Source organism: Zootoca vivipara, chromosome 8 (assembly GCF_965207765.1).
Source record: "Zootoca vivipara chromosome 8, rZooViv2.hap1.1, whole genome shotgun sequence".
Lineage (NCBI taxonomy): Eukaryota > Metazoa > Chordata > Lepidosauria > Squamata > Lacertidae > Zootoca > Zootoca vivipara.
The window spans coordinates 29,009,162-29,021,866 of NC_142591.1; the positions used below are offsets into that span (position 1 = coordinate 29,009,162).

Below are 12,705 nucleotides of genomic sequence, written 5' to 3' on the forward strand. Positions count from 1 at the left end.
TTAAGTCATATTAAGGAACAGTGTTGAGAGCAGTGATGTTGGAGCAATCTGTTAAAAACAGGTTGCCAGCTGAATTTCCTTCCTCCAACTGCTTGACCTCCATCATGGCTATGAAAGCTTTTTAGCCTTAGCTCTCTACAACCAAAGTGTCCCCCCCACCCCACAACATGTACACATTATACATAAATAGAAAAGTAAATTGCTTTGCAGCGTACCTTATCTGCATATTCTTCCTGCTGCAGTCCTGACAGACGCCTAAATGCTTTCCTTTTTTTTCTGAAGTGGTGTATGACTTTGTTTGTGCATCTAAATTGTTTGCTTGTTATGCCCAGGTATAAATATGTATAAAATAAACCCATTTCTTAAAGACGCAACAGTCTCTGCTGTGCCTTGACTCCTAACGGAAACATCTGGGAAGCTCCTAGAACCCCCTGGAATCTTGTTACCACTCGGCAGAGATTGGGGGTGGTGTGCAATCTTCGTAACAGTATTTAAGATGCCCGCAGGAATTCATACAATCCAAGACACAAAGAAACTCTATCAGCAGGGTGCTAAACTATCCTTTCCTTATTCCTAAAGTAGGATTACCATGGTACCTTGCTTCTCAAACTTAATCCATTCTGGGAGTCCATTCAGCTCCCAAAAACCGTTAAAAAAACCAAGGTTCTGATTGGCTGCAGGTGCTTTCTGCACTCAAGCAGAAGCCGCGTTGGATGTTCGGCTTCCGAAAAACATTTGCAAACTGGAACACACACTTCCGGGTTTGCAGTGTTTGGGAGCTGATTTGTTCGACAACTAAGCTATTTGAAAACCAAGGTACCACTGCAATTTATACTGAGATGTAGTTTCAAGACAGTGAAACTGTAGTCCTAACCCTACTTACCTGGGAGTACAGTGGTACCTCGGGTTAAGAACTTAATTCGTTCCGGAGGTCCGTTCTTAACATGAAACTGTTCTTAACCTGAAGCACCACTTTACCTAATGGGGCCTCCTGGTGCTGCCGCGCTGCCGGAGCACAATTTCTGTTCTCATCCTGAAGCAGTGGGACTTACTAGATATGGTTAGAATTGCAGCCAAACATTGCCTCGTGATGGGTCACTGGCCACTTCATTAGCAGTTTTTAAAGAGCCACACGGCACTTTGTTGTTTTTACTGTAAAAGACTAACAGGGCTCCCTCTCTGGAAATTCATTAACTTTGAAGGGAGCATCCAGGGAAGGTAATTGATTTGTACATATCTGTTGGTGGCTAAGACATGCATGCTGGGATGGCTGTCCTACAGTTTTATTAACCTTTCTTTAAAGGCTAACCTTTCCACTTTGTAGGGCTAGAGGGAATATCTTTCCTCCATTTTTTTTTAAAAGTTCTGGGAACAGGCTCTCCTGCATCACCATGTTTCATAGGGATGAAATACTATGTTAGCTCTGTTGGGTTTAAGAGCATTGGCACTGATGTCCCCAGCTAGACTCGTTGCTTGGAAAAACACCAGGACATAGTAAATCTATGTCACCAAGTTCAAAAGTTGTTCACTAGGCAAGGATAAGCGGGTACACCATATTGTGGAGACTAGTTTATTGCATCGGGTGCGATGATAAGGATTACTGCAATTTCCCAGAGCGATAGAGATTTGCTGTCTAAGGTACATAGGGCGCTGTTTGTTTTACTCGGTAAATATTAGTATACTAACCTTTAGCTTTGTGATTAGGAAGTGGTCTAAGAATAGTTTGTCAGCATCTGTACATTAAGAAAATGATTTAAATATCAGTGGTTTCCAATCTTTCTTGCCTACAGTACCAGGGGTGCAAACTTGAATAAGATATTGTGGGTGCCCAGGTAAGCACCACCCTGCATAACTGATCACTTGACACACTACACACACACCCCATTTGAATAGGAATGAACATCAACTTTGTGGGAGCCTGGCCCCCTCAAATATTTTATTGTGGGGGCCGAAGCCCCCATGGCCCCAGGAGTTGGCTCCTATGTACAGTACTAATCATCTAGCATGGTGACGGAGTCCAGTCTGTACATTCTAGCCCTGGGTGCACTCCGTGGCACATATTATACTACCAACCAAGTGATTAGCACCTGCAAGGTATTTCCTGGAAAGTTTGGTGTGGCACCTGTCACTGCATGAAAAGGTGGTCAGACAGGACCTATAATCGGCACTATTTTTCTAGAAAAAGAGGTGCTGGAAGTCACCACAAACACCTCCCTCCCTCTCTCAGAATGGCAATGGCGCCCTCCTGAGCATAGCTGCCAAGTTTTCGCTTTTCTCGTGAGGAAGCCTATTCAGCATAAGGGAAAATCCCTGTAAAAAAGGGATAACTTGGCAGCTATGCTCCTGAGTGGTGCCAGACTGAGTTCCAGCAAGTTCCAGCTGCTAAAAGCCCTGTCTGTAATGTAGGCTCAATGTTAGCATTTCCTACTATTGCTTGAGATTTCTATACTTTTTTTTTTACTCTGTTACTGTGTCTATGGCCACATTTTAACCTACTAAAACAAACAAACAAACAAACAAACAAACAAACAGATATCTGATACCATATGGTAAAGTTATGATTACCACATCATTCCTAGTTTTCTTGTCTTTACTCTTCTGCAGAAGAAGAAGAGTTTGGATTTGATATCCCGCTTTATCACTACCTAAAGGAGTCTCAAAGCAGCTAACATTCTCCTTTTCCTTCCTCCCCCACAACAAACACTCTGTGAGATGAGTGAGGCTGAGAGACTTCAAAGAAGTGTGACTAGCCCAAGGTCACCCAGCAGCTGCATGTGGAGGAGCGGAGACGCGAACCCGGTTCCCCAGATTACGAGTCTACTGCACCACACTGGCTCTAGGAAACTAGGTTGATCTCAGGGCTGCATACCGGTAGTTTGAGTCAAGCCTTAATTCTGGGGCTTCCAACACCTCCCTGTAACAGCTGTGTGTGAAATCAGAACGTGGAACAAAAGCGCTGTTCCACATGAGTCATCATATTGTTGCACGCCAACCCCCAATCTCCAAGCAGTTGCAACATTCCAGGCACAGTGGAGACTATGATGTCTTTATGATATATGGTTTGTTTTCAGATATATGATACGCAACCTGAATTATTATTAGTCGTAGTAGTACCATTATCTGATTTCTGTGTTTCAGTGCCTGTATGCATACTTTAATAATAATAATGATGATGATGATAATTCATTTATTCATTTATTTATTTATTATTATTATTATCATAATAATAATATCCTAGAAAGTGTGCAAGAAATCAGATGTTGGTGGTAATAATAATGTTTGCCCTCTTTCTCCTCATTGCAGATGGTTTAGCTCATTTTTTTACCATATGGACAACTGGGTCTTGATTGGCAGATATTGGGGGTGGGGATAATGCAATTTCGGGGGTTTGCAGATCTGGCTATGGGTGTAGCCGAGGGGGGGGCAATTGCCCCCCTAAATCCTCAAAAACTATTGAAAAGCATTAAAAATACTCAATTAACTGCAGTTTTGCCCATCCAGCAGAATCCGGCTCCCCTCAACAAAAGCTTGCCCCCCCATAATGCTCTTATGGGGGATTTTTACCCATGAGCTCCCCCAAAAGCTCAACTTTTAGGGGTGATCTTCCCTAAAACAACTTTTTGCGGCCCCCCCCCATGGGTCCAGCCCACTGATAACAACACTTAGAACCTTTCTTAGCCCAGGGAAGTATCTTTAGAAAATTTAAACCTTGAGATATTTCTCTTCTTTCCCTGGTAGACATTTCTAGTGTATTTGCAAGTGGGGGTAGCAAGTTACAGCTCAAATCCTCTAATCTTAAAATTGTGTTTGTGAATATGTTTTTTAATATATTATTAAACTTTCTGTTTTACAATTTCAAATAAACATTTTACAAAGCATTTGTGAATCTGTTTTGATAAAGGTGAGTAACATTAGTCATTTTCACCTCACTTGCTTGGTCATCATCCACCAAGTTGTGGATTTTTACCCCACGAAAGAAAAGGGGGGGGGGAAGGAGCCCTTTCTACACGCCATTAGCTTGTGTTTGATGCAGTTCCTCCATCTAGGTTTTGTTGTTGTGTTTTGAAGATTGCGTTAGGAAAGCCTTATTTACCACTTCCTTTCTGAGGAAATCATTTGCAGAAGTAAAACTGCTGCAACGATGTGGTTTGGGGTACTGAGACACCCCCTCCTTGATTGCCACATACTTGAGGGCAATGTGAAGCAAGGCAGTTGGATTTTGTATTTGTATGCAGACCCTAAGTAAGAACCTTGTTGCCTGGTTGTGTAGTTGAAATAGAGGATCAAACTCTGGCCTTCCCATTCCAATGTTTCTGATTTTAGCATGCACATCCCATAATGACAAGGCAGCTGGCATAGGCAGCTCTGCTTTCTATGAACATATATTTGCTACTTCATACTGTGGTGGGTGGGTCAGTAGTTGTCAGCAAAGGTATTGATATCCAGCTTCATCCTACCATTCCTGGCAATAGTCACTTGTGAGGAGTGGTAGTAGGAATTATTATTAAAAAATTGTATATGGCCCTTCACCTGTATATCTCAGGGGGGTTCACAGCATAAAAATACAAGATTAAAACACAATATGTGTAATAAAAGCAAGAGAACAAACCAAACCAATAACCCCTTCCCACAAATGCATTTAAAAGACATAGCATGCTAGTCAGCCAAAGGTCTGGTTGAAGAGGAACAATTTCACCTAGTGCTTAAAGATATATAATGAGAGCATCAGGCTAACCTCCCTAAAGGAGTGGTAGGGGAAACCCAGCCAGATTGGCACAGAATAATAATAATAATAATAATAATAATAATAATAATAATAATAATACACAAAGTGGGAGCCACTGCAGAAAAGGCCTGCACTCACGTTGCCCACCCTCCAGACTTCTCATGGAGGAGGCCCATGGAGAAGGGCCTCACACGATGATCTGGGTAGGTTCATATGAATACTCCTTGAGGTATTGTGGTCCTGAGCTGTCTAAGGATCATTGTGGCCGATGGTCAAGGATGATAGAGATTTCAGTCCAGTAACACCTGGAGGGTCAAAGGTTACTGATTAACAGCACCCAAGGTGAACAATGAATGGTTTCACAGCTTGAAAACGTACCTGTTGTATCTAGAACTTCATTGAAAATATGATTCCACCTTTCCAATTTAATGAATCTCCAAGGTGGCTTCCAAACTATCATTTAAGATAAGAACATTAAACAATTAAAATAGCAATAGGAATCTTGGAAACAACAAGGAAGAACACATACTTAGAATGTGTTTTTTTTTAAAAAATACCATTTAAAAGTTTGCACAAATAGGGTGGTCTTGACCAGGTGCCCAAGTGACAGAAATGGTGGCTCCATGTGAATCTTTCCAGTGAAGGAACTCCAGAATCCCACCACAGAGAAGGCACCCTACTAATAGGAGCAGAACTTGCACCTTTCCTAATCCCTATCTGGGACAAATAGTGGTCTGGAACTTATAGGCAAGCTCAGCTGCAAATCCTGAGAAATCTCTACCATATGCAATTTATGTCACTCTTGTATTCCTCTTGAACTGGGAACCTGGCTTACATGCCAAGGCACCTGAGCCACAAAGTTCCCAGGAGAACAATAAATCACACTGACACAGAATATTTGGTTTATGGGTTCAAATAGGCCACAGCTTTATTGGTTACAGATGTGAGCTGTTTGGCTTAGGCATTGGGTGAAACCGGGCTATATCTTGACTCCTGCTCGTCTGCAGGGAGTCCACGGAAGGGTAAACCACTGATAGGGGCTGCCCTATAACATACGTCTCAAAGTGGCACCCTAAGGGGTCCCCTTAGGGGCTTTGACATAGCCCTAGCCCACACCCTGGCTTCGGACAGTATTCACATCCTGGATCCCTTTAACAGGATACCCTTACTGAGGAGGGGCAGGCAAGACTACAGCCTCCCCTCCAACCAACCAAAAGGCTTACCCAATGCCTAACCTCACAAAAGTTGTGACGATTGCTACTAGGTAGGTGAAAACCAAATGGAATTTGCCAAATGGAAAAAATTCCTACCCAACAACATGGCGAACGACAACTGCCATAGCAAGGCCATATCAGAGCAAAGCATGAAAAGAGGGTGGGTGGGTAGGGTGATCTGATGAAGAGGCAAGAAAGAGGGAGCTGACTGTGCCGAAATTAAATGGCCCACTCTGGCTGTAGATTGGCTGGAGCTGTCCCCGGGGAACAGATGACACGGCCGGCTGTGACACAGGAGAGGAAGGCAGCGTACCTCCGCCTACGCCAGAAAACTGTTGAGGCTCGGTTGACTGGCTGCAACGCTGTACACCAGATAAAAGGTGAACAGACTTGCACATCACTCTAAGCCAAGCTATGGTTTAGTGCCAACAAGCAAATTCATGGGTTCCCAGAAAGAGGTTTGCAGCCCCTTTGCTCTTCCTCTGGTCTTGCTGCTGTCGGCTAATCCAAAATTTGGCTTAGCATGGCATTTGAACTTGAACACAAGGTTTTTTTTGCTCCAGATAAACAGCAAGCTGTAATGAAAGGTTCTTATTTACTGCTTATGGTTTGTCTGGGGGAGACAAAACAATGAGCCTGGATTCAGATGCAACGTCATGAATTAGCTCAAAGAAGCAGGAACACAGGTACAGGGAAGTGGTGATGACCTCCTCCCTGCGAACCTACGCATTTGTTTATTCACACCAAGCCACAGTTTAATTTAGAATTGTGTGTAAGCTGGCCCATTGTTGTGCTGCTTCTTTTCATGCATAAAACAGTAGGCCAGGCTCATAACAAATAGGCAGTGGGTTTATATCTACAGGGCAGTGGAATGATTCATCATTTTTGGAATGGTCTGGGTGCAGTAGGATTTGGGAAGATTGCAAAGTAATTGCAATAGTAAGTGTGGCAAAGAGGCATTTATGGTCAAATTGGTGAATGCATGTCTGTAAAAAAGCATGGGTTATTTCCCCATTTGCTGAATTTTGCCCACAATACCTAGATGAAGGCACCATTGAGTTCAGAGAAGTTTGTTTATCCATGTTTACTCCACAGAGAGCACTGACACTCTGTGGGCGGATCCGCACCATACATTTAAACACATTCAATACACATTTTCATAGCTGCCAAGTTATCCCTTTTTTTCAGGGATTTTCCATTATGCTGAATAGGCTTCCTCGCGAGAAAAGGGAAAACTTGGCAGCTATGCACATTTTAAACATATGACTTTCTCCAGAGAATTCTGGGACCTGTAGTTCCCACCTCACAGAGCTACAATTCCTTGCTGCCTTATGTAGGGAAAATTGGATGAACAAGACCATATAAGATCTAGGGATTGGGTGAATCGTGTATGTAAAGAGCCTCTTTCTAACACTGTGGGCCACGGTGCTGCTGCAGTTAACTAATGTAGCAAATATCAAACTACAGCTTGTGGGTGTTGTGTGCGGCTACCTTATAAATAGCCATTGCCATTTGGATAAGCTGTGGAGCTGGCACAATGTTTTATATGAGCATCAGCTTTCATTCAAAAGTTTATGGCAATAATGTCAGTAAAGGAGGGAGAATGGAGTGGAGCACAGCTCTGGGACTTTTTTTCAGAGCAGGAGGAGTGATGACCTCTCTGCTGGAGTGCCAAGGTAATTGGCAAGTGAATGAGGTGATGAGGCTTTTAAGTTTTGCTGCTGTGACAGATTAGCATAGCAGTTTAAATAGTAACATGTCCTTGCAAGATTGTTTTGCATTTCTAATTAAAAGCTAGAAGTTGCATTTCAACTAGCTGATGTTCTTCAGTTAAAAGCTCAGCTTCCTTTCCAATACATCATCGTTTCCTGTTTATTTGTCTTCCACTCACCCACAGAGTTGTGTCCAGAGTGGCTCACAGCAAAGTATTGTTCATTTGATAGAAATTCAGAAATGTATTTGGAACTAAAATTGGAAAGAATTGTAATATCAGCAAGTAAATTCAAAAAGATCGGTCCATGCAACGTTATTTAACATAATGCAAATAAGGTAGCCTAACAGGGATAACTAAACAGAAGAGAAAATAATACCAACACAAAAATAAAATAGTAATAAAATATCACCTTGTTCCAAATAATGCACCTATTTCCTAAAGTCTGGACCTACCGTTCAGTCTTCAACCACTCAGAGACCACATCCCATCACTTGTGGTAGTACAAAGTGCTATCCTGGTTCTTACACAGAGAAGTGGGACCTCATGGAGTCAGAAGCAAGCCCCATTAGGTTCAGTGGGGTTTATTCCCTGGCATTGAGTTTATTTGACCAGGAATTGTGATCATCCTGATGCTCATAAATTGGGTCTTTGGCTATGTACTCTTTTTCCCCCACCTGGTGGGGTTGACTACAGGGGCTGTTATGAAAACTGGTCAACCTGGATACCCGATACCTCTGTCTCAGTGTTTGACACAGAGACCACTCTGCAGTGTTCCATATGGGAAAGCCAGCATAGCTTTCCATCCCTGCAGCGAAAGATGATTTAATAGATATCTGTATATGTGTGAAGGAACGAATGGAACAGAAGCAGATTAATACAGTGCGCCAGAGAAAGGATGGTATTGGGAGGAATTCAATATAGCTCTATGGCTGGCCTTTCCTCAGCGCTAGCCAGCATGTTGCCCCTCTCCTTCCCTGTGTTGTACTGACACCCCCACCAGCCAGTTTGGAGGGGTATGGGGCAGAGGGACAGAGGGGGAAAGCCCTGATGCCCTAGTAGAAGTCCTTGCGCAGCCTTCCACTAGCAGGACTTTCCACTAGCAGAAATCTTTAAAGTCTCCACTCACCTTTCCTTCCAAAGGGAAGCAACCCCAGCTACAGTCTTTAAATGTACTGTACTGATAATTCTCACTAGGGCTAACATTCTAGAATGTGTTTAGGTTTGTAGCTAGAGATGGAGGAGCAATTCAATTCAGCTTGCATTTCAAGGCAATTCAACTTTGTCCACACTTTCCAAAACATTGGTTAAACCAAAACTTAGCCAATAAGTAACAATGTGCCAGTGATCTGTGTAATGGTTTTTCAGAGATCTGAAAGGTAGTTTGTAAGAGGGGTTTTGGTTGTACTGTGTACACTCAGGTCAGTCCCTCCCTTTTCAAAAGCAGGTTTTACCAGAAGCCTGTTTTGTGTGTGTGTGTGTGTGTGTGTGTGTGTGTGATTGAGAGAGAGAGAGAGAGATGAATTAATGTATACCTTGGGAAACCTTGCTTTGTCTTCAACCATTTCCAGCTGTTCAGAAAACATTTTCTTTCATTTCGAATGAAATTCATATGGATACTTTAAATCAGCCCTTGACAAATTTTGGATAGGCATCGAAATAGTAAGAGCTGTAAGTCATAGTGAGCTTTGAGTTTCTCAAGACCTGGTTTGTAAATTGAGAACCTGGAGTGTTTATCACTGAATTTTATACGGGCAATAAAAACCTATAAAGTTTTGATTTCCCAGAGACTGCAGAAGTGGCTTGCGTGCTACAGGCAGTTTACACTACAGAATGTGAAGAAGTCGCCCTTTTCCTTATTAGTGAAGGTGAAACCAAGAAGTGGCTAGACACCAGTATTTCCTGAAAAACATCCCACCTGGATTCTGGAATAAGTGTGTGGTCTAGGATAGACCCTGTACCTTTTGGAGATGAATAACCTGGTTTTTGTGGGGAAAGGTCTCCTTAATGAAGAATGTGCTATTGTCTTGGGCAGACATCTCCTTCCTGACATGTTGATGCAGGAACAAGCAAGAGCTATGCTCCATGTTCCGACTATTGTTTGTTCATAGAGCTTTCAGGTTAGCCTTGAGGACTTGGCTGATAAGTTGTTTCCTTAGAAACCACTCTTTTGTCCTGAAGATAGCAACAAGACTGAGGGGTGAGGGGGAGAGAGAAACTAGTCTGAGGAAACATAACTATCTGCAAGGAACTTGCTATGTCCCCACCTATGCTTACATTGTGGTTTTTCAAATAAAAAAATCCTGGTCCACACCAATAATAATAATAATAATAATAATAATAATAATAATAATAATAATAATATATTATTTATACCCCGCCCATCTGGCTGGGTTTCCCCAGCCACTCTGGGCGGCTTCCAACAGAAAAATAAAACACAATAATCTATTAAACATTAAAAGCCTCCCTGAACAGGGCTGCCTTCAGATGTCTTCTAAAAGTCTGGTAGTTGTTTTCCTCTTTAACATCTGTTGGGAGGGCGTTCCACAGGGCAGGCGCCACCACCGAGAAGGCCCTCTGCCTAGTTCCCTGCAACTTGGCTTCTTGCAACGAGGGAAGCGCCAGAAGGCCCTCGATGCTGGACCTCAGTGTCCGGGCAGAATGATAATAACTATACACTATACACTCATGTATAATCATAGTGCAATATATGCTTGCACTACAGTGGTACCTATGGTTAAGAACTTAATTTGTTCCGGAGGTCCGTTCTTAATCTGAAACTCTTCTTAACCTGAAGCACCAGCTTAGCTAATGGGGCCTCCTGCTGCCACTGCACCATCAGAGCACAATTTCTGTTCTCATCCTGAAGCAAAGTTCTTAACCTGAGGTACTATTTCTGGGTTAGCGGAGTTTGTAACCTGAAGCGTTTGTAACCCGAGGTACCACTGTACTTTGTTACAGATTACAAGTGTGCATGGATGCAAAATGTTTCCCTGTGTAGGGAAAACATGTGCAGCTCAAAGCCGTAATGGCACAAACACACTGTCATAATGATTCAGAGATTTTAAATAAGGCTTATCCCAAATTCTCTCCCCCCCCCTCCTCACTTTGTTACAGGTAGTCAATTACCACATTTGGGTAGCTTGAGCTTAGACCAGGCACCCCCAAACTTCGGCCCTCCAGATGTTTTGGGTTACAATTCCCATCATCCCTGACCACTGGTCCTGTTAGCTAGGGACCATGGGAGTTGTAGGCCAAAACATATGGAGGGCCGCAGTTTGGGGATGCCTGGCTTAAACTTTGTTTTTAAAAATAAAACCTCTTGTTCGTAATATGACTTTAACTTGGAAATGTGCATTAGTAACAAGTATAAGGAGCACACCCATTATATGCTGGCACAAGGACATACTAGTGTTTATGGCCTCATGGAAGGGTGTATTTTCAAGACTTAAAAAAAAAAGATGGAATTTTGCCCTAGTGTGCTTCCAGAAGTTAATTTAATTGTTACTTACCTAGATAGCTATTGTTGATTAACTTGTGTGTGTTCACCAACAGAGGAAAATTATTCTTGGCCTTTCATGCCGTCTCTGTAGGAGTGGGGCTATTAGGCTATAAGAAGGAAGAAAAGCTCCTTGTGCCATGTACAATCTACCAATGAAGGACCTAGTGATGAAAAATCATTTGAAAAATAGAGGGTGTGGCCTCTGCACTGTCAGTCGATACTCAATCTAGTGGGGGAGGGCATCCTTTTTTAGCCTTTACAGTGTGATAGTTCAGTGAACCTGATCAAATTGTTGGTGACGTGCAGTCCTCACATGTACCTGGGAGGTCTTTTGCTGAGATCTTTTGCAGTTTAAAATAATATCTGCTTAGCATCACACCATCACTTTGCCTTGTTTACAAATGAGTTGGGAATCCTTTTTACAAACAATGGTTAGTTGTTAAACAAGTAAATTTCACAACCCAGGGTTTGAAGTTTGCTTGTTTAGCAACTAACCATAGCTTGTTGTAAGCCAGAATTCCTGGTTTTGAAACAAAAAGTAAATTTGACAGAAGGCTCTTCCCAACTGCAAGTGGGAGTGAAGTAGCCATTGCACATGCTTGCTGACATCCATATAGTGCTAAAACACAGTTTAGAATTGCATACAAATCAGACCAGTGACTCCTGGTCACCTCACAATTCCCTGTGCTTATGCTATGTCAAGCATCCCTAAACTTCGGCCCTCCAGATGTTTTGCATTACAATTCCCATCATCCATGACCACTGGTCCTGTTAGCTAGGGATCATGGGAGTTGTAGGCCAAAACATCTGGAGGGCCGCAGTTTGGGGATGCCTGTGCTATGTATTTATAACCACCATTTTACAGAATTACATTTAGCATAATAAATACTGATATGAATCTGGGGGTTAGTAAGCAGTGTGCTGGAGAGAGAGATGCTGATGTCTGTTCTTGGAAGCAATGCTATGTGTATGAGACAGATAGAATCTCTTTGGCAGGAATGCTGTGGACCCCTCCATTGTACGCTTAAAGTTGTATACATGTGTAAATAAACCACATAGCATAAAGATACCGCAATCCCTGTTGTGTCTTATTGTCCCAGAGGAAACACAGGTGCTGGGTTAAAGTGCGTCTGGTACTCCTGGAATCACACCGCTGGAGTGTTTTTGGCTAAGCTGGTAGATGAAGTTTGCAGGTGGGATCAAAATTCTGGTTATCAGAAGATCCCTTCTGTCAAATATGCAAATATCAGCTTGATTGATTTAAAACAATGTGCTTTGGATTAAAATAATGTGCTTTTGTAACATATAACACTAGACACCCTAGGGTATTTGTTTATAGTATGTATTGATTTTCTGTTCTTGGCCTATGTTTTACTCAAACTCCCTCTGCCTTTCCTGGTTAAAAATCTAAAATTGGTCCTATTTTTCGTTTTGTCATTTGCTTTCCAAATAATAAGGGTTGCAATTAGTCAGCTGGAAACCTTTTAAAGTATTGAAGTAGAGAAGGTGAAATGGAACGTGTTGAATAAGGAGGGCTGGGTGTCCTTGGGAA

At 42.4% G+C, this 12,705-nt stretch overlaps 1 protein-coding gene across 2 annotated transcripts in view; it reads left to right on the forward strand.

Annotated features, from left to right (window-relative positions):
- Positions 1-12,705, forward strand: part of RNF144B (ring finger protein 144B) — a 56,802-nt gene that overhangs the window by 18,386 nt on the left and 25,711 nt on the right. The gene's annotated exons all lie outside the window — the stretch shown is intronic.